General features: G+C 37.8%; 1 protein-coding gene across 2 annotated transcripts in view; it reads right to left on the bottom strand.

Moving 5' to 3' along the window:
* The window catches only part of abcg2.S (ATP binding cassette subfamily G member 2 (Junior blood group) S homeolog), a 72,734-nt gene extending 57,235 nt beyond the window's left edge, over positions 1-15,499 (bottom strand). Inside the window, exon 1 of one of the 2 annotated variants that reach the window (XM_018243432.2) lies at positions 15,353-15,499. The gene's annotated coding sequence lies outside the window, so the exon portion shown is untranslated. Of the gene's footprint in view, positions 1-13,391; positions 13,410-15,352 lie in introns of those variants that run through there. The other variant, XM_018243431.2, reaches the window with a different exon arrangement.
* Between the last annotated feature and the right edge of the window lie 5,067 nt (positions 15,500-20,566).

Here is a 20,566-nt window from a genome sequence, read left to right as displayed (position 1 = left end):
GCCAAAAACTGCAAACGATTAAGGTCAAACCAAATGGAAATGATATCTTGGATACTTAAACTGAGAATGATCTCTACTGCATAATCTTTGAACAAACCATGGAAGTGACTAATAAGCCCTGACCCAGCAATAATTATTCAGTGAACTGGAGTGTATAAAATATAATTTTGCACTGTTAAGGAATTGTTCACCTTTAAATTAACTTTTAGTATGATGTAGAGGGGGATAGTCTGAGACAGTTTGCAATTGGTTTTCATTTTTTATTTTTTGTTATTGAGTTATTTAGCCTTTTATTCTTGCAATTTCAGCAATCTGGTTGCTAGGGTCCAAACTAACCTAGCAATCATGCACTGATTTAAATAAAAGAGGATCACCGTACCAGAGGCCACCTCTTTAGACTAGAAGAAAAGAACTTTAATTTGAAGCAACATAGAGGGTTCTTCACAGTCAGGACAGTGAGGTTGTGGAATGCACTGCCGGGTGATGTTATGATGGCTGATTCAGTTAATGCCTTTAAGAATGGCTTGGATGATTTTTTGGACAGACATAATATCAAAGGCTATTGTGATAATAAGCTCTATAGTTAGTATAGGTATGGGTATATAGAATTTAATTAAAAGTAGGGAGGGGTATGTGTATGGATGCTGGGTTTTCATTTGGAGGGGTTGAACTTGATGGACTTTGTCTTTTTTCAACCCAATTTAACTATGTAAATATGTAAAAGACTGGAATATGAATAGGAGAGGGTCTGGATAAAAAGATAAGTAAACATAGCAAAACTAATACATGTGTAGCCTTACAGAGCATTTGTTTTTAGATGGAGTCAATGACTTTCATTTGAAAGCTGGAAAGAGTCAGAAGATAGAAAATAAATTTTGAAAAGTTGCTCAGAACTGGACATTCTATAACATACTAAAAGTTAACTTGCTATAAAGGTGAACCACCCCTTTAATGTATTGTAATAAATGATTAGTGTTGTGACCACAAATTCCTCTGTATAATGTAACGGATGTGAGCCTATTTAAATGGTAAGCTACTGTAGGTGAAGCATTAAACGAATTACAGGTATGGGATCCCTTATACTTAAATTATTTCTCTTTTCTCTGTAATAATAAGGCATTACCTTGTATTATTAATGTATATTGGTAGCAAATCCTTTTGGGTTTATTTGATGGTAATCCCAATTACAAAAAAAATACCCAAAAAAGGCAATACGGCTGATACAACTCTGGTAGGGATGACTCTGAGTGGATAATCACCTTACATCTGTGATTAAGTTTAGGATGCATATTTTGGAGAACTAGAGAGCACAATGGAAGAGTAGGTCAGGTTTTTTTCCCCTGTAAACTTTGGGAAGTGTGTGGGTATGCTGGCATTCCAGAAACATTTGGGTTGAGCAGAACTATTATAGAAGTTTTATGCCGCTATCAGGCTTAGTTTTATAAGGCCTTGCATCATTTTCAACAACACTTTTCAGGGTTTTAGAATTCAATAGGCCCCACCTCTAAAACACAGCAGATATAAAAGAAGGGACCTTATACCTTTAGTGATATCAATGAGTTTACTTTTATAGTATCATGTTCCAGATATCAATGAGTTTACTTTTATAGTATCATATTCCAAAATTATGTTACCTGTAAGTTGGGGCTGATTCATTTTATCATCTGTATTATTTTAATATATATATATAATCTGGTTCCATTAAAATAATACAGATGATAAAATGAATCATATATATATATACATACACATATATATATATATATATATATATATATATATATATATATATATATATATATATATATATATATATATATACATATACATATACATACACAGTCCAAAAGTCCTTAACGCACACCGTAATGCATATCTAACTGAGTCGACTACCTGGGTGCTATCTTCGCTGGCAAAATTATCCAGATAGCAAAGAAAAAGATGCACATCAGGGTTTGTATCCAAAAAGTTAAAATTCTATATTTATTGGTTTACATTAAAAAGAAGAATCGGCCAACGTTTCGGTCTGCTCCTAAGACCCTTATCAAGACCATGACCATGACCATGGTCTATTTTACATTCTTCTTTTTAATGTAAAATAAATAAATATGGAATTTTAACTTTTTGGATACAAACCCTGGTGTGCATCTTTTTCTTTGCTATATATATATATATATATATATATATATATATATATATATATATATATATATATATATATATATATATAGATATATATATATATATATATATATATATATATATACATATTATTCACACACATATATACAGGTATGGGATCCATTGTTTGGAAACCCATTAACCAGAAAGCTCAGAATTACGGAAACACCATATCCCATAGACTCTATTTTGTCCAAATTTTTTTCTGTAATAATAAAACAGTATTTTTTTCAAAACTAAAATATAATTAATCCTTATCAGAAACAAGACCAGACTATTGATTTTCTAGCAGATTTAGGGTATGAAGATCCAAATTACAGAATGCTTTATCTGGAAAACCTCCGGTCCCAAGCATTCTGTATAACCTTTATATTAGTAATCTGTTGAAATCAAAAATACTTGGAATTTTAAAAAATCTGCCAATGATATATAAATAATTTAAAGTTCATATGTTGTCTGCTCTTATTCAGAAACTTGCTTTTTATCTCTATAAACATGGCTGTACCAGGCTAAAAAGTTGGCCTTTAGCTCCCTCAAGCAGACAACAGAAGTATTGCATAAGGATAACCTGGAGCAGTTCTGCTTGCAATGAAAACTCTATTAGTAAGAGATTAAGGGGCAAATTCACTAAGATGCGAAGTTGCGCCAGGCGCAACTTCGCCGCACTTCGCCACACTTTGCCGCACTTCGCCAGGCGTAGTTTCGCCAGCGCTCCGCAAATTCACTAAAATCCGAAGTTGCGCTCAGGGATAGCGTAAGGTTGCGAAGTTGCGCTAGCGTTGATTCGCTATGTAAAGCGAAGTTACGCTAGCGAAGGCTAATTTGCATACGGCGCCAAATTCAAATTTCAATGGAGGAATACGTATCAGCACTACAAATGCCAAGAAAACCTTCAAATCATCATTTAAAAAATTTATTTTGCCCTACACATGTGCCCACTGTCTAGGTAAGTTGCCATGAGTCAGGAAATGTAGGGGGGAAGGAGGGGAGCCCCAAAAATTTTTTCGATCTTTTTCAGCCTATCACCCATAATGTAGAAAACACGCCAGCGTTTTTTGGGACTTAGAAAAAATGTTACTTTTTTTGAAACAATCCCTATCTACTCTATTGCGCTTCGCCAGGTCTGAGGTGGCGAAGAAAGTCTAGCGTAAAAGGTAGCGTTCAGTACACTGCGCAAGTTAGTGAATTTGCGTAGTTACGTCGCTAGCGAAAATTCGCCTGGCGTAAGGGTGCGAAGTAACACTAGCGAAACTACGCCAGCGTTCGTTAGTGAATTTGCGCAGTAACGAAAATGCCAAACGCTAGCGTTCGGCACTTCGGCGCTTAGTGAATTTGCCCCTAAGGGTGAACCAGGGGTGACTATTCATAAGTTTCATCTAAGGCAGCGCTGTCCAACCGGCAGTCCAGTTGTAAAGGGATTCCTGAGGTGTTTAATTATGTTCTGGGGGTTGCTGTGCTGTTGACAGGGAAGGTGAAGGCATATAGATTTAACATTATTTCTTAAAATGACAGTGAGCACCAACCATTTAATACATATAATTAACTTGGATCAAGAGCATAGTAGAGATTACTATAGCATGCTGGGTTCCTCTAGTGACCAAACAGAGGCATACCTACATCACTTGAAAAATATTCCCAAGGCATGCTTGTAAGTTAAAAAAGTGCAAGTTTACTGCATATTATATAAAAAAATCAAACAGTCCCCTCATGGCGCCTAACGCGTTTCATGCTTACCTAGCACTTAGTAATAGGCAATCTCTGCCAATCCTTAAATACTAGCTCTCATAGACCCTCCCCACAATAAAACCAATCACAGTCTAGCACACATGTTGTGTGTAACACTCATTAGAACCAGGGCTATTGGCTCAATCTTTTTGTTAGTTAACGTCATATGATCTATATATTACTCAATCTGTCAGTTTCAGGGTATTGCAGATAAATATAAATACATAATATAAAAAGTCATACAAAATAGTAAAAAAACAGTTATACATAGCAAGTAACATCAAAGGTATAATTCAATCCAAGTGGCAACCTGGTTTGTAAATGAAATATCCAGTACACTTCTCTTTTCCACAATTTTGTCAAAAAGTCTACTCCTCTAATACCTGTTCTGATTTGTTCTATCCCTTGTATGGAGAAATTTTTTATATTACTATCGTTACATTCTGCAAAATGTCTATTGACATTGGTTTTGTTACTTAGCTTGGTATTATTAACCTGGTTAATATGTTCTCTAATGCACTGTGCACCCCACGTATTGTTTGCCACATTTAGTACATGTAATGAGGTAAACAATCCCTTTACTACAGCAATTAATGCATTGTTTATTCTTATGTGCTATTAGTCACTGTTGAAAATTCTTGTGAAATCTTTAAATACTTGCACGTGATGCAGCGGTTATGTCCGCACTTATGGCAACTAGTGATGGGCGAATAAATGGATTCACGCCGAATTCCAGCGTTTCGCCGCCAGCGAATACATTTGCAAATCTCCTGTGAAAATTCGCAGGTGAAAATTTGCCAGCGTCAATTTCCGATTTTCACGATTTTTGTGAAAATGTCAGATTTTCACGATTTTTTTGTGAAAACCTTCAAATTTCAAGATTTTTGAGTGAAAACGTCTGAATTTTAAGATTTTTTGTGAAAACGTTCAAATTTCACAATATTTTCTGGAACTTTTCTATTTCACAATTTTTTGCGAATTTTTCGGCAAAGTGAAATGGGACAAATTCACCCATCACTAATAACAACCTATAAATTTCATACATTTTCACAAGTGTGGACATAACCGTTGCATCACGTGCAAGTATTTGGTATCTGCTATGCAGAATACTTGGGAGCTGGGATTCTCTGGATAAGGGTTACTTTTATCATCTGCTTTGCCATGTTTAAAATCTAATAAAACACATTTGAGCATTACCACAAAAACCGCAATTGCCTTATATTTTTTATGTACTGTACATACACAAACTATTTCTTTGAGTTCTTAGAAACTAAATATCCCCATGCCTGTTCTTATACTGGAAAGTATCATACCTCCCAACTGTCCTGTTGTTTGCGGGACAGTCCCGATTTTGACAGCTCAACCCGCAGTCCCTGATTGTTGCTGAAATGTCTCGACTTTCTCTTTGATCTCCTGCACTGAACAGCCAGAAAAAGACACAATGTTTCTAACTTAATTGGCTTTTGGCAGAGAGCCCAGAATATGTGGCAGGTGCACTTAGAATTTAAGATAAGCAAAGAATTTTTTTAACTATTTAAGATAAGCAGGTCTCTTGGGGAAACATGCAGTTTAAAGGGGTATTCACCTTCATTAGCAAAACTGTAATAACAGATAAAAACCACAGAAATATGTATAAACTTTCATAACCTGCCAAATTTTGTAAAATGAACATGGTAATTAGGGGGTGTCTCCACAAAAATGGGCATGATCAAAAAAGATTTCCGCAGCACTCCGCATAGCAAATCTTTTTGTCCCTCTTTCTATTTCCAAAATGTTGGGAGGTATGTAGTATCTATTTGGCCAGTTAATAACCAGTCCTTAAAGTTGTTGCTCTCTGAAATGAACCAGAAACTTGTCTACAACAGAATGAATGAGGACTGACATCAGAACCAGAACTAGCAGTAGGCAGACAAGGCATATGTATCGGGCGCGATGGTGGGGGGGGATGCTAGGCAAATACCTCTTCTGCCTGCCTACCTCAAATTTTGTAGCTCATTACCTCTCCCTCTTGCTCCTGAATGCATGGGGGGTTGGTGGTGTGACTTGGGAATGCAGACAACGAATGGGATCCTGCATTGAGTACATACATGGTTTGGCTAGCACTGACTCACATACAGCAAATTTAACATGTGGAAACCAAATTCTATGCTCAAATCCCAGTTGATTTGCATATGTAAAAAATATAAACAAAGTAAGCATAGTATGACTGAAGCAGTTAATATTTCCATAACCGATTTGCATATGTTAAAAAAATATGAGAGGTATAGAATGGTATGGTTGAAGCAGTTAAAGTCTCCAGAAGCAAATCAGTTGACATTTTGGACACAGACTGTAATTCCCATCTGTCAACTGAAACGTCTATGCATCTATGATGAGCTCTTTGTAACATGCATGATTTGTGCATAGAGGTGCAGCAGTAGCTTTAAGGATTTTAATCTGTAGTAATGTTGTATGCTTGATGTTCTTATCTTTTTAGAAAAATTCAGCAGAACCTCACCTTAAGCCAAAATGGGAAACATAAAGTTTTGGCTCAATCTGCAGCCATTTTTTGTGGCTTGCTGGACACATTAATGTGTTATTTTAGCTCATATTGGGTTGAACTTTTTTGAGCCTCAATTTTGGGACAATTTAGATTAAATTGCATATTTGGTCCATTATTAGACTAATGGCCTGAGCTTGAATATTGGTGTCAGCTAAACTGAAATGCTGTAGTCATCAATCAAATGCAAATTAGTATAATTTTAATGTAATTTAGTAACTGTTATTTGCATTTTTCCAGAGTGTCATCTGGATTCAGCAACTATGTTATGGACAGCATTAAGTTTCCTGAGAATAAACATGATGTTGGCTGGAAGATTTACATATTATCAAGGGTAAGGCATGCTGAGAGCCATTGTTAATATCTCTGCTTGACAGGGTTTAAACTAGGGTTAGGCAGAAGAGGCATGTGCCTAGGGCACAAAAGTGAAGACATATACCTCTAACATCCATTTATTCTTAGTCTGGGCCTTTTCCCCACACTGAGCATTGTGTGTGCGCCACTGGCTTGACACCAGTGTATGAAGGTGTGTGCGAATAAGCGCGTGTAACCAGGAGGTGACAGGTAGGGTTAACTAGGAAATCAGGGGTACAGGTAATCAATTGTGCACTTCCCTATATCCGATTCACTTTGAATTTCAGTATGAAAGACATTTAGTTTTTAGATACTAGGGTGTATAAACAAGATGATACATTTTTGACTGACTTATATATCAAACCAACTGACCGAAACATGCTCCTACATTATCATTCATTTCATCCGCCTCAAATTAAGAAATCACTCCCTAAGTCACAACTGATACGAGTGAAAAGAATAGTATCCTCTGATGAAATAGCTGACACTAGATTGACAGAAATGTGCAATAAGTTTCAGGCTAGGGGATACCCAAAAGATGCTTTGGAGAGACAATGTGAGGAGCTAAAGATACAAGAAAGATCAGTATTGTTACAGAAAAGGGAGAAACTGAGGAGCATGTAACATTTGTTACTCAGTATAATGCCCTGAGTAAACATATTGCAAAAATACTTAAAAGTCATTGGTCATTGGTGAAAGATAATTTGCCCAACATCAAGGCTTTCAACAGAACACCGGTTATTGCATATAAAAAAGGAAAAACCCTGGGTTCTACTTTAGTGAAAACAGATATAGGGACAAAAAGTGTGGAAATGAGAGATCGAGGCAAAAATGGTACTTTTCCCTGCATCAATTGCAATAGCTGTTCTAATGTTCAGAAAGGAGAATTTTTGTATCACCCTAGGCAGGGGACTCCTATACGGATTCCCGGACGCTTCTCTTATAATTCCACATATGCAGTGTATGTGATCAAATGCCCATGTGGGCTAGCATACGTGGGACAAACAACAAGGCCCGTCCGGGAACGTATCCGAGAACACAAATCCGCAATTAGAACAGGTAAGAAGGAACAAGCTGTTTCTGGTCATTTTTTTGAGATGGGCCATAATGGTTACCAATTTAGATTTCAGGTCATTGAAACAGTTCAGCAGAAACGACGAGGGGGAAATAGATTGAAAGCTTTACTATAAAGAGAAGCATATTGGATTAGGAGGTTGGAGACACTTACCCCATTTGGCCTTAATAAAGAATATGACCTTAAACCAGTTTTTAGATAAATTTATTATTTTAAAAGATTTTATATTGTTGTTATTTTGAATCTTTTTTACAGAACTGCATCATTTTGAATTTGATTCACCTATACTATTGGCTTCACTACGGATGGATACTTTGTGGAGACTGTAACAATTGGTTTTGGAAATGGTTACACTGTTTGACATATGTGATAAGATGTAACACATGTTTGTTATTTGATACTGATTGGCCACTAGATGGCTCACAAGGGTTTAAAAGGCTATGTTTGGATTGTCAGTTTAGCTTGATAAAAGGCCATTTGAGGCCTGAAACGTCGCTGTGATGCCCAGAAGGCTGCAATAAAGGCATTTTTATCTTATAAAGATTGAGTGGTGCTGTTCAATTACAATTTCTTCAATATTGACCAGTGATAAGTGGCCACTGGGGAACCTGCACTACAACTTAAAAAGAAAAAGGTGTAAGAAGTCGTGCTGACTGCTCCTTTTACACAGGGTTGCCTAGGGCGTCTGGCCAGATTGGCCCAGCTCTGCTGCTTCATATAACTTCTCTTTGAGGCCAGCAACCCACTTAATGTAAAGTGATCCTCCACTGAGAATTCTGCCTCTCTGTCCATATATATCTCCCTGCTTTTTTTATGCAGCTGTTGCATGGACCATTAAACATACTTTCTTCTAGTTTGGAACACATAAACCACATGATGTCAGCCGTTATGATGAATTTTTGATTTATCTTTAACTATGACATGCCTACTTTATGGTACTAAGGGACTGCAAATAGGAGATTTGTAAGAAAAGGTTTACATCCCCTTTAATACATCAGCTCCAAATCTGTGATATTTATAGCACAATATTTTCTATCCCTTTGGCCTCTGCTTAATTGCCTCTTACTAATGGCACAGTACAAGTTTCACTTACAAGAGTGTGACATTTTACATGTAGTGGGATAGATATTTTGTGTGTTAATAATATATAATAGGATTAATTCAGTTGTGCCCTGTATTGGCACAAATACTTTCATTTTCTTTGCACCACACTGAAGCTGATTTAGGCAATTGCAAAAAACTAGAGCAAGCACACTCTTTTTTGCAGCCATCAGAATGGGCATCACCTGGTTATACTATGGGACACCCCTTGCATGTCAATCAGAACTCGCAATCCTAGGAGAGCTAGGGAATGCTTTCATCACACGCTTATGGCAGGCATTAATTACACAAGTGTAATTATGCTCCTATGTGAGTTGTTCCCTGCACCTTCCAGTGGTATGGGCATATGTGCAGTCCTATCCATCTTACATGCTTATATTTATTTATTTCCTAAACCCTAAATTGCCATCTGGGTTCCATTACTTTCACCCATCATTTCCTTCTCAATTGGGAGAAACAAGAGCATGACTTGGGATCTGTCATGTTTGGCTCCTTCACCTCTAGTGTCTGGCTCCCCTAGTTTCTGGCTTCCAGTACACACTCCTGGTACTCATGTGATGCAGCCAGGTAGGGGTGGGAGGGGAGTTGTGGGATATTATACCATGACAGCAGGTAGGGGTGGGAGGGGAGCTGTGGGATATTATACCATGACAGCTGTGCAATCTCCCTAAAAAAGGAGAGTGGGTTTGGTTTTCATTTAAAACCGATTGGTGCTTCTCTATAAAACTGTACTATACTACCAAAACAAAAAACAGCGCAGCTTAAGTGTTTTGTCAGTTGTATATAAGGTATATTCCTTCAGATTTGTCTTACCTGCTCTGAGCCAGGGCACTCACTGGAGCTGTAGATGCGTGTGATGCTAACCTTGAAGCGTGTAGGAATAGTCTCTATTGCACCTGGTTGTCCTAACAACCTATTTCTGCTGCCTTAGAAATCCCCGGTGATGTAATTTATTTTCCAACTAATCAAACACAGTCAGACTTTCACTGCTGTGCATAATTTTGTCTTTTAAATAGTATTTGTGTAATACAGAACGCGTGAGAGATTCAGCTAGTTTGAGCTTGATTTTGGTGATGTGTTACATGTAGAGTAGCCTCCATAGCACAATTATTTATGCCCTGTTTCCATTAATCATGTATTCTATACTACCTTTTTAAAGCAGCAAGCTAACTCATGCTGCTTATTTATCGTGCTATTTAATTCTCAGGTGCTATATTTCTCTTTTCAAAACACATCAAATGTGACTAGAGTTGAGATCAAACCACATTTAATTAAGAATATAGTCTACAGTGGAAGATTGTTGGGGGTTCTAATACAGCATTAGCTAATAAGTGCAGATGGTATGTCCTAAACCAAAGAAAACACAATATATAGCATTACCTTAAATTCAGGCCAAATGTACCCAACAGCTGCATATTATATTAGTTATCAAACTGTGTACAAACTGTCACCGTTTTCTGTGTAAAATGCCTGCATAAAAAGCAGCAGGTACTTGGAAATGTAAAAACAGCAGCCCTCCATTAAAAAAACACTGTTGGATTCTATTTCCATGGGAAGGGAAGTTTTCCCATTGACTTTTGCACAATAAATATAACCCCATAAAATAACCACATAACATTACTCAGTGTAAAAGAAAATCCATAAATAAATAAATTAGCCGTTTATTCTACAGCACTGTTTACACCATTTTTCTACCATAAATAATGTTGCAGAGCATGAAATAGGCACCTGTGTCATAGGCAAACAGACATTATGTTACTATCCTAGTTGGAACCAAAATTAAATCAGTATAAATTCTGTTAAACTTTAAAGCCAAAAACACTAATTGACTGTGTGGGCCTGAGAAACATTACCATCAATTCTGGGAAAATGTAAAATCCATGGATGTAAAATGAGTGTTCTACTATATACACTATACACTGTAAATACTATACATATATATGTATGATAAATGTTTTATATTGTGGAACTTACTGGGATAGTTAAAAATTAGGACTTGCAAACAGGAAACTTCATGCAAATCAATCATCAAATGTGCCAATCAAAAGGGAAACTGACCCAAAAACTAAAGGGGTTGTTCCCTTCAGACACTTTTTTCAGTTTGGGTTGGTTTCAGATAATTTGGCAGAAATAAAGAATTTTGCCAATTACTTTATATTTTCTATTTATGGCTGTTTGTCTAAAATTGAAGTGTAAAATTAAGTTTTTCATTTTCTCAAGCAGCTCTAAGAGGGGGGGGGGGTTGCCAGCTCTTTAACTATTTTAAATTGATACATTTAATTGATACAATTGTTATCTTTGTCCATGCAGAGCAGAATCCCTGCGTTTCATTAAAGCGATACTGACACATTCCTATAAAAATCATAGGAACGTGTCAGTATAAAGAACCTTTGTGCTGCCGACCCGCTAACACTACTAACAGATCTTCCAGGTTGCTTCAGGGACGCTGGTCTGGGGCGGAGCGATTCTTCCATAGACTGAAGTCCTGTTTTTATTCATGATCAGGCTGTGGAAGGATCTCGCCGCCCGCAGCCCAGCATCACTGAAACAGCTCAGAAGGTATTTTAGCAGTGTCGGAGGGTCGGGTGAACGCAGGTCTGTGGGGCCTGGGGGCAGCATTTACTTGATACTGACACATTCCTATGATTTTTATAGGAATGTGTCAGTATCGCTTTAAAGGCAGCTGCTAGAATTGATAAAATAGTTATAGCTAATATTCCACAGATACTGCTGAGAAATGTATCAACTAATTGTATCAACTAAATGTAGCAAACTGTAACAGTTCAGAATGCTCCTGGATCACTGAGCTGACAGACTGAGATAGGAGCATTAAACGATGGAAAGTCATTATTTCTGGTGAACAATCTGAACAACTCAACTGAAAAAGTGTTTGGAAGGCAAACAACCCCTTTAAGAGTTTATGGGAAGTGATTTACAAAAAACACAATACAAATAAAAGTTCTCCTAACAAAATATATACAGAATTGCTGAAACTGATTTGGCAGGTTCCAATGGTGCAGCAGCCACAGCACAATAATGATAGTCATACACAAGCTAACAAGTATGAGGCAGCCATCAGAGATTCTGCAGTGTTATCAGTATAGAGGCAGATAATCAGTAATTGCTGTAATTTAGCAATTAAAATACCATTATGGGAACCTGTGTCCCTTACCCATGCCGTGCTTGAGGGGCAAAACTCCAGGAAAGAAGTAGACCTCTCTTTCTCCTCTGATGAATGCTATGTTTAAGGGCCTGTAAACCAAAACTGTTCTACTACAACACCTACTCCTGACATAAATGAACAAAAATTTATTTCAGATCCAGGAGAATTTACCAGTCAGTGATTGTGACTACGTGATCCTCAAGCTACATGCACCCGACTAATTTACAACTCACACTTACAAATGGAGGATACACAGTTACAATAACATACTGTGGTTTGCTTGACTTTTATTAGCATTTAGCTTTAACCACCTGCCCCAATCCCCTCTGGCATATTGTCTACTGCAGAGCACAGAAAGGTAAAAATAAATATTATTTTAAGACAAACATGTGTCTAAGTTGCATTTAATAAGTAAGTTTCAACTTACATACAAATTCAACTTAAGGACAAACCTACAGACTCTATCTTGTAAGTAACCCAGGGACTACCTGTATTGTACAGTAACCAAACACTGCAAGGGAGGACATATGAATTTTCCATGTCACGCAGTTATACGTTTCCATTGTCCAATCACGCATTTTTTAACTGATTTCATTCTGCACTGTGTTTTTTTGCCCACAGGAGCAGACTAATTCTGAACACAATAAATAATGGTCTTTTTTTCTTAATGCACTGCCTGTATTTGTTGCTCTAGGCACAGACTCGGCAGAGGGAGGTACAGAACCTGAAAGAAACTCCTTTACACTGGCGCTGACCCTTTGTCTTCTAAAATTGACCAAAAGCAGAGGAAAGCAGGTTTGAAGAACTACACCTTCCTGCTGAGGTGGCCACATAATGATGAGGGTGGTAGTTTTACCTTCAGTGGAAAGTAGAAGGTTTATGTAACTGATATTTATAGTATACTGCTTTCCAGCTATGGCTAAACTACATTGCTCACTCAGTATCTGTTGCCTGTGCTATTATTTTCACATCTTTATTAAAACTTACGTCTTACAGCAATTAAAGGTATCACCTTTATACCACTTTTGTTATTTTTTATTTCAAAAGGGCTGCCCTGTAGCAAAAAATCTAAATCGTCACTGTAGATATGAAAACTCAATGAATCATTGATAAAAACTTATCGCCTGCTGTATCTGAATAAAAGCAGAACTGTAACTGAACAAACTTTACTAGCCTAAGTTGTAGTGTTGCAGTGAGAGCAAATGAAACCTTGTATATATAAGGAAAAATATATAAGCACAAAAGTACGTTACCTATATGCAGACAGCCATGTTACTAGAGGAATAATACAACTCCACTCCGGAACCTAAATGCAGCCAGCAGACAGGATGCAGCATGTTTCTCTATTTTAACCCATAAGTATACCAGAGTCAAGCTCTACTGGGAAGTCTGTCTCATTTTACAACACTCGAAGATAACAATAGCCCATTCATTTTCTGTTATTTGCACAGCAAAATAAGCAGAACACACAAACAATTATTATTTTTATATAAAAGAGAAGACAGACCTGCACAGCTATATATTTATTCCTTGTTTAAGCAATTCTGTTTTAAATATACATATGACTGCAGCACAGAATCAGACCCAAAGCCGACAGTCCTGGTAACTTCTGGTTAAAGGCTTGCAAGCATGATCATATAAAATTAAACTACACAAGCTCCCCAGGGTCAGCAGGCCTCCTCTTGCCTCCTTTGTGTACACCCAGCTGCCAGCTTTTCCATGTTATCATCATTGGATACATTAAAGAGTTAGCTCTCAATGAATGCAATTGTTGCACATATTAGTGTTATTCAATAAAGGTCCTCGCATCCTAACATGCCTCTTGCACTCCTGCAGTTGCATGCTCCTTTCCTGTATTGTTGCACCAAAAGCCATTGCATCTATCCTAACTCCTCTGCTGATTCGCGTGCAAGGGTTGCTCCAAAACAGAGTACAGGCATGGTAACCATTACCCGGAAACCCGTTATCCAGAAAGCTCCAAATTACAGAATGGCTTTCTCCCATAGACTCCATTTTATCCAAATAATCGAAATTTTTAAAAAGTATTTCCCATTTCTCTGTAGTAATAATATAGTACCAAACTAAGATATAATACATCTTTATTGGAAGCAAAACCAGCCTATTGGATTTCTTTAATGTTTTTATTTTCTAGTAGATTTAAGGAAGATCCGAATTACAGAAAGATCCGTAATCAGGTAAACCCCAGGTCCCGTGCATTCTAGATGACAGGTCCCATACCTGTACAAAGGCCTGCAGCCATCTGCAATAGCAAACTGCAAAATATAAACTGATTGCAGCCTGCATAACATAGTTGTGGTCTCCCCAGTAAAATTCTAAATGGGCATTTATAATATTATAATTATAATATTTCTATACATATATACAATTAGAATTGTTATAATATAACTGTCATAATCTGGTGTTAAGTATGTTATGATACAAATTGCATTCTCTGCCTTCTTTTAGCACCTTTCTTCTCTAGTTTATTGACCCAGTGACAAAGTATCCCTGGGGAGTTACCTTTACATATCCACTCAACTACTAATGTCCCAAAAGATATCAGACAACTCTGCTTAATATTATTATTATTAGCAGTAGTAGTGGTATTTGTAAAGTGCCACCGTGTTTTGCAGTTCTAAACAATAGATATATGCATTGGATTACAGATAAATATTGACCGATAAAAGAAGTATAGCTTACAATTATGTTATTTACTCACAACTTATCCTGTACGATTTCAAGTAAATAATAAATGCTTGAATAAAGTCAATTTCCCATTAATAAAATAGAGCCAGATGTCACTCTTGTTACTGTTTGTCTTGGCATAATAGTTACTTCCAAGGGACCAAATCTATATCAGTTATAGTTTATATTGAGTTTCTCTTGTATTATGCCTGCTGCACAAAAATCATTTTTAGAACAATAAACGTCATGCAAATACAACTATAATACATTTTATCAGCAATCTGTCTTTGGAAACAGGAAGGTGATGCCAGTTTCCATTACAGTGCAGAGACTGTACCGTTTACAAGTTCTATTGCAAACAAAAACACTGAGACCAAACAATTAACTAAAAAAATAGTCAGCACGGCACCATGGCTGCAGCAAAACATGAATCCTAAATGATGATTAGCTGCGCTAGAAGTGATAAGGAGTATTAAAGCATATAAATTTCCTATGATATTGCCGTTACAAGTGCTGCTTATTAACTTACCTTCTAAGTTCACACCATTAGATGGCTGGGAGACAAGTGTGCCCCTTTGCATGGAATATAAGGACAGAACCTTATAACCAGGAAAGGATCTAAAGTTATGAGACCTTAAATAACTAACCCATGTAGAAGCTTAGCTGTTAGTGCTTGCATAAGCACTAAGAAAACAGCCTGAGTGACGGTTGGACAAATACAGGATGTTGGAAGGAGGGCTGATTTGTTTGTCTGCCTAATTTTTTTATTCTGAAAAACACTGTCAGCATATACAGAGTCAGAGGAAATAAAAACCGATAATATTCTCCCCATGTTATATTTAAGTTTGCCTTTTAAAATTCAGCATCTGATAACTGTGTGGTTATTACTCCATAGATTGCTACGCTACATAGCACAGAGCAATGAAAAAAATGTGTCCTGCAGCTTTACTTTTTCAGAGAGAAGCACATTCCTTAAATTCTTAGCTAGTATAATTATAGGATGTATTTGATTATATTTCAGAAGTACAGCTACCAATGTAGGCTGCAATTTTGTGTCCTGGGGCTTTGTCCTTTAAATCTCACTAAACTCCTCCCTTATTGTTGATATTTTTGTAAATAATATTTTTTATATGCTGTATGTTGTGAGTTGAACCCTAAGCTCAAACACTGATAGAAGCCAAGATCATGTGCTGAGAATCAGCAGAAAAGAAGTTGGGAAGCTATTAGGTGTCATTTACTACCTGCAGGAAATAAAGTACAGCCTGCATATCATGTAAGCGGCACCCCCAACCCATCTTCTAACTTGAACATCATCCAGAAAAGCAAGTTAGGGAGTTCCAGCAGCACTAGTAGCAACAGAGCACACTGGAGCAGCTTGGAACAGGTTGCTTGGACTCAAATGATTTTTAAATTATATAAATGTATGTAAAATGGTTTGTACTTACTGGGATAGTTTTGCAGCAGGACTTTAGGAGGCTTATTTATTAAAGGTCAAATTTTAGTGGTTTTAGAGGTTTTTAAACCACACTTAGGGGCAGATTTACTAAGGGTCAAATTTCGAGGGTTAAAAAACCCTCGAATTTGACCCTCAAAGTAAAATCCTTCGAATTCGAATATCGAATTCGAAGGATTTACCGCAAATACTTCGAATTGAATGATTTTTAGCATTTGATCGAAGGATTTTTATTCGACCACAAAAAACTTGTGGGGGAGGTCCCCATAGGCTAACATTGAACCTCGGTAGATTTAAAGTGGTGAAGTATGTAGTCGTAAAGTATTTTTTAAAGAGACAGTACTTCAACTATCGAATGGTCGAATAGTCAAACGATTTTTACTTCGAATCGTTCGAATCATCCGATTCGATCGAATTTGACCCATTCGATGGTCGAAGTACCCAAAAAAATACTTCGAAATTCAAATTTTTTTTCATTCAAATCCTTCACTCGAGCTTAGCAAATCTGCCCCATAAACTCACAGTTTAAAACCATGATTGTCAATGAATTTATCAAAAGATCCGAATATAGAAAGTATGAATGAAAAAAGTGCTGCATGACGCGTTAAAAAATACGAAAACCTCTAAAAAAAATTTTGGACAGTTCAAAAAAAATCCAAAAACTTCTAAAAGACTGAATTGATTTCAAGTGGTCCAACAGGATCAGCGCAGTTGGCATTAACTTGTATAGCACCTCGACAACTTTTACCTGGGGGCGTTTTCTATTAGAGGTTTTTGCGTTTTTTTCGAGATTTGTGGAAAAAAATAATTGCAGGTAAAGTTGTTGTACCGTGTTAGCCAGTAAAAATGTTACAACCCTTTTGAAATAAAAAATAAGGTGTCAAAGTCATTGGCAGTAGTTTTTCAGAATGGTTAACTCCAGGATGTCTCCTACATAATTTTTAAATGTATTTAGGGCAGGGGCACATAAGCAGATTTAGTCGCCTGGCGACTAATCACCTCTTTTGCAGGGCGACAATCTCCCCGAGCTGCCTTCCCCCTGCCTTCCGCCTGCTATAATGAGAAAACGCCTGCGCCAATGCACTTGTGGCACTTCGACAACGAGGAAACTTCTGGCAACTTAGGAAATTGAAGCGCCGTGAGTGCATTGGCGCAGGCGTTTTCTCATTATACCAGGTGGAAGGCAGGAGGAAGGCATTTTGGGGCGATTGTCGCCCTACAGAAGAGGCGATTAGTCGTCAGGCGACTGAATCTCCCCGAATCTGCCCCTGCCCTTAGTTATTAAACTGCTTTGTATGATGTCATTCTCTTTTCCTCACTAGGTGGAAGTGACAACAAGAGGCACATTGCTGATTCTCCAGAGCCTGACCCACTGACATTTAGCAGCTATAAATGCTACTATAGACTTGGGGAAGGATAATTTGGCACAGAAGTGGTAGGAGATAGAAAAAAACCAGGGGTTCTTTAATGACAGGAATTATTGTCAATATAATTTAAAGGCAATTACTAGAAATGACCAAACATTTAAACAGAGTAAACATTTTACTGTAAGTGCAAGCTGGCTTTGCCTCCAATAAGCATTATTTATATCTTCGTTTGGATCAACTACAAGGTACTATTTTATTATTACAGAGGAAAAATATATTTTTTTTAAATATTTGGATTATTTCATTATAATGGGGTCTATGGGAGACAGCAGGGCCAGGCCAAGCCGTCAGGGCGCCCTAGACAACGCGCTACCCCCTGTGCGCTCGCCTCTGAATGAACGCATGCATGTGCAGTAGCAGAGGGTAGGGAGGGGAGTGACGGAGAGGGGAGGAGGGAGGGGAGTGATGGAGAGGGAAGGTGTGACAGAGAGGGGAGGAGGAAGGGGGTGACAGGGAGGGGAGAGCTACAGAGGTGTAGCGAACACGGAATAGGGGTAGGTGAAATACAGGTGCCTGCCAAGCACCTCCTTATGGTTGCACCCTAGGCCGGTGCCTCTTCTGCCTACCCCTAGTTTCGGCCCTGTCATCAAGAACAAGTCTTTAAGAAATTACAGCAAAATCTGGACTGAATCCAATATGTTAAAGATCACAGCGGAAAAACTATTCCTGTGCCATGATCATGAGGCATTTCAAACAAATGTATGAGTCTAAGTCAGTAAATTTCAGCTATTGGCTTTAAATGACAAAATCGGTTATTTGTCCATGGGAAGGTAGTTTGCAAAGTGCAAATATGGGTACTATTGGCCAATTTTTTGCTCTATGTAGACTGCCTTTTTAACTTCCTATATTTCTAAAGGTCTCCACGGTTTGTTTCAAAGAAGAGACCTATCCTCATGCTAATACACTAGCAGCAATCCCTGCTATTGAGCAGAGGGGCATGTAATGGTGGTTTTGTTGCATAATTCCTCTTCAGATCTGTGTGTGAACTATCCTACATTAGGCTTGAGTTGTGGCACCTTTTCCTTTGTTTTAATTTATTTTTATTTGTCTTGTAACCAGTCTCATGCCTTCCTCGTGATGGAGTTTCTCACTGGGGGCAATATAAAAAATTACATAGCAGCCTGGAGATGAACAGAATAGTGTATGTGAAGCCCAGTGAATAAAACAAATGGCACTAGGATTAACATGTATAGCATGCTCTATAACAACTACACCTAATAGTATTTATGTGCATGGGCTTCCTCAGATAGGGCCACTGCCCCTCCCCCTGGACTTGTACGGAACGTATTTTAGGTTATCATCTGGAAAACACATGCTCCTGCGTGCACTCTCCTAACGAAGGAGTATGCAGACTCGCCTCTTACTAACTGATCCGGAGAGGCTGCAGTCACACCTCCGTGCTTCCCACACTTGCTGTTGCAATCTCCCCCCTCATAGCTCGGTCCTCCCTCTTTAGCCCTCCCTTCTCGGCCCTCTTCACTCAGCCCTCCATCCTCAGCCTTCCGTGCTCTGTGTTCAGCTTGTGAGCTAGGGTTGTCAGCCTTGAGCACGGAGTGCTAAGGGGGGGAAGGCTGAGCGACAAGGACTGAGTAGGGAGGGCCGAGCCACGAGGGGGAAGATTGCAACAGCATATGTGGGCAGCATGGAGGTGTGACGGCAGCCTCTTTGGAACAGTGTATAATAAGAGGCGAGTCTGTGTACTACTTTGTTAGGAGAGCGCACACAGCATCGTTTCTTCTCCTGACGATGTACTAAATTGTGTTCAGTAGGCCCCTCATGCCCCCCCCTGGAAAATTTTCTGTGGAAGCCTCTGTTTATGTGCCTCAATATGGTAAGAGAAAGGTAAAAAGAAAGGTAAAACAGTGGATAAAATTAATATTGGTGATATAAAATGTATACAGCATATGTGTTTGACAGTATACTGTATATACTGTATGGGGCAGATTTATCAAGGGTCGAAGTGGATTCAAGTGAATTTTCGAAGTTCAAAAAGTTCGAATTTCAAAATAAATGTTTTGGTTCTTCAACCATCGAATAGTCTACTACGACTTCAACTCAAAGTAAAATTGTTCGAATATTCGACCATTCGATACTGTCTCTTTAAAAAAATTTCTACTTCAATAGTAAACCTGCCAAAGTGCTATGTTAGCCTATGAGGACCTTCTAATGCATTTTTCTACGTTTTTTGTAGTCGAAGTAAAATCGTTAGATCGATCGCTGAAATCGTTCAAACGGTCAAATTCGGTAAAAAAAACTTTGACTTTGATATTCTAAGTATAGCCATTCGAAGGTCGAATTTAGAGGTAAATTTGAGTTCAAAATTCGACCTTTGATAAATCTGCCCCTATGTGTGCGCATCATAAAGCACTAGCCCTGCTACTAACAGGCCAGAGTGCTTAAAGGAACAGTAACATCAAACAATTAAAGTGTTTTAAAGTAATGAAAATATAATTTATTCTTGCCCTGCCCTGGTAAAACTGATCTGTTTGCTTCAGAAACACTACTATAGTTTATAGAAACAAGCTGCTGTGTAGCAATGGACCGAAATTAAAAAAAAGGCTTTATTGCACAGGTTAAATAGTGGATAACAGATAACACCATTATGTTTTACAGAGCTCATCTGTTGTGCTATCTCCTTTGAATGGCTTCCTTCATTGCTATACAGCAGCTTATTTATATAAACTATGGTAGTGTTTCTGAAGCAAACACACCAGTTTTACCAGTGCAGAGCACCACTGCCTCATATTTTTATTACTTTAAAACAATTTCATTTTTTGATGTTACTGTTCCTTTAAAGGGGTTCTTCACTTTTTAGTTAACTTTTAGTATGATGTAGGGAGTGCTATTCTGAGACAATCTGCAA

Source organism: Xenopus laevis, chromosome 1S, assembly GCF_017654675.1.
Source record: "Xenopus laevis strain J_2021 chromosome 1S, Xenopus_laevis_v10.1, whole genome shotgun sequence".
In the NCBI taxonomy this organism is placed as follows: domain Eukaryota; kingdom Metazoa; phylum Chordata; class Amphibia; order Anura; family Pipidae; genus Xenopus; species Xenopus laevis.
This window is presented reverse-complemented; position numbering and strand designations above follow the sequence as displayed.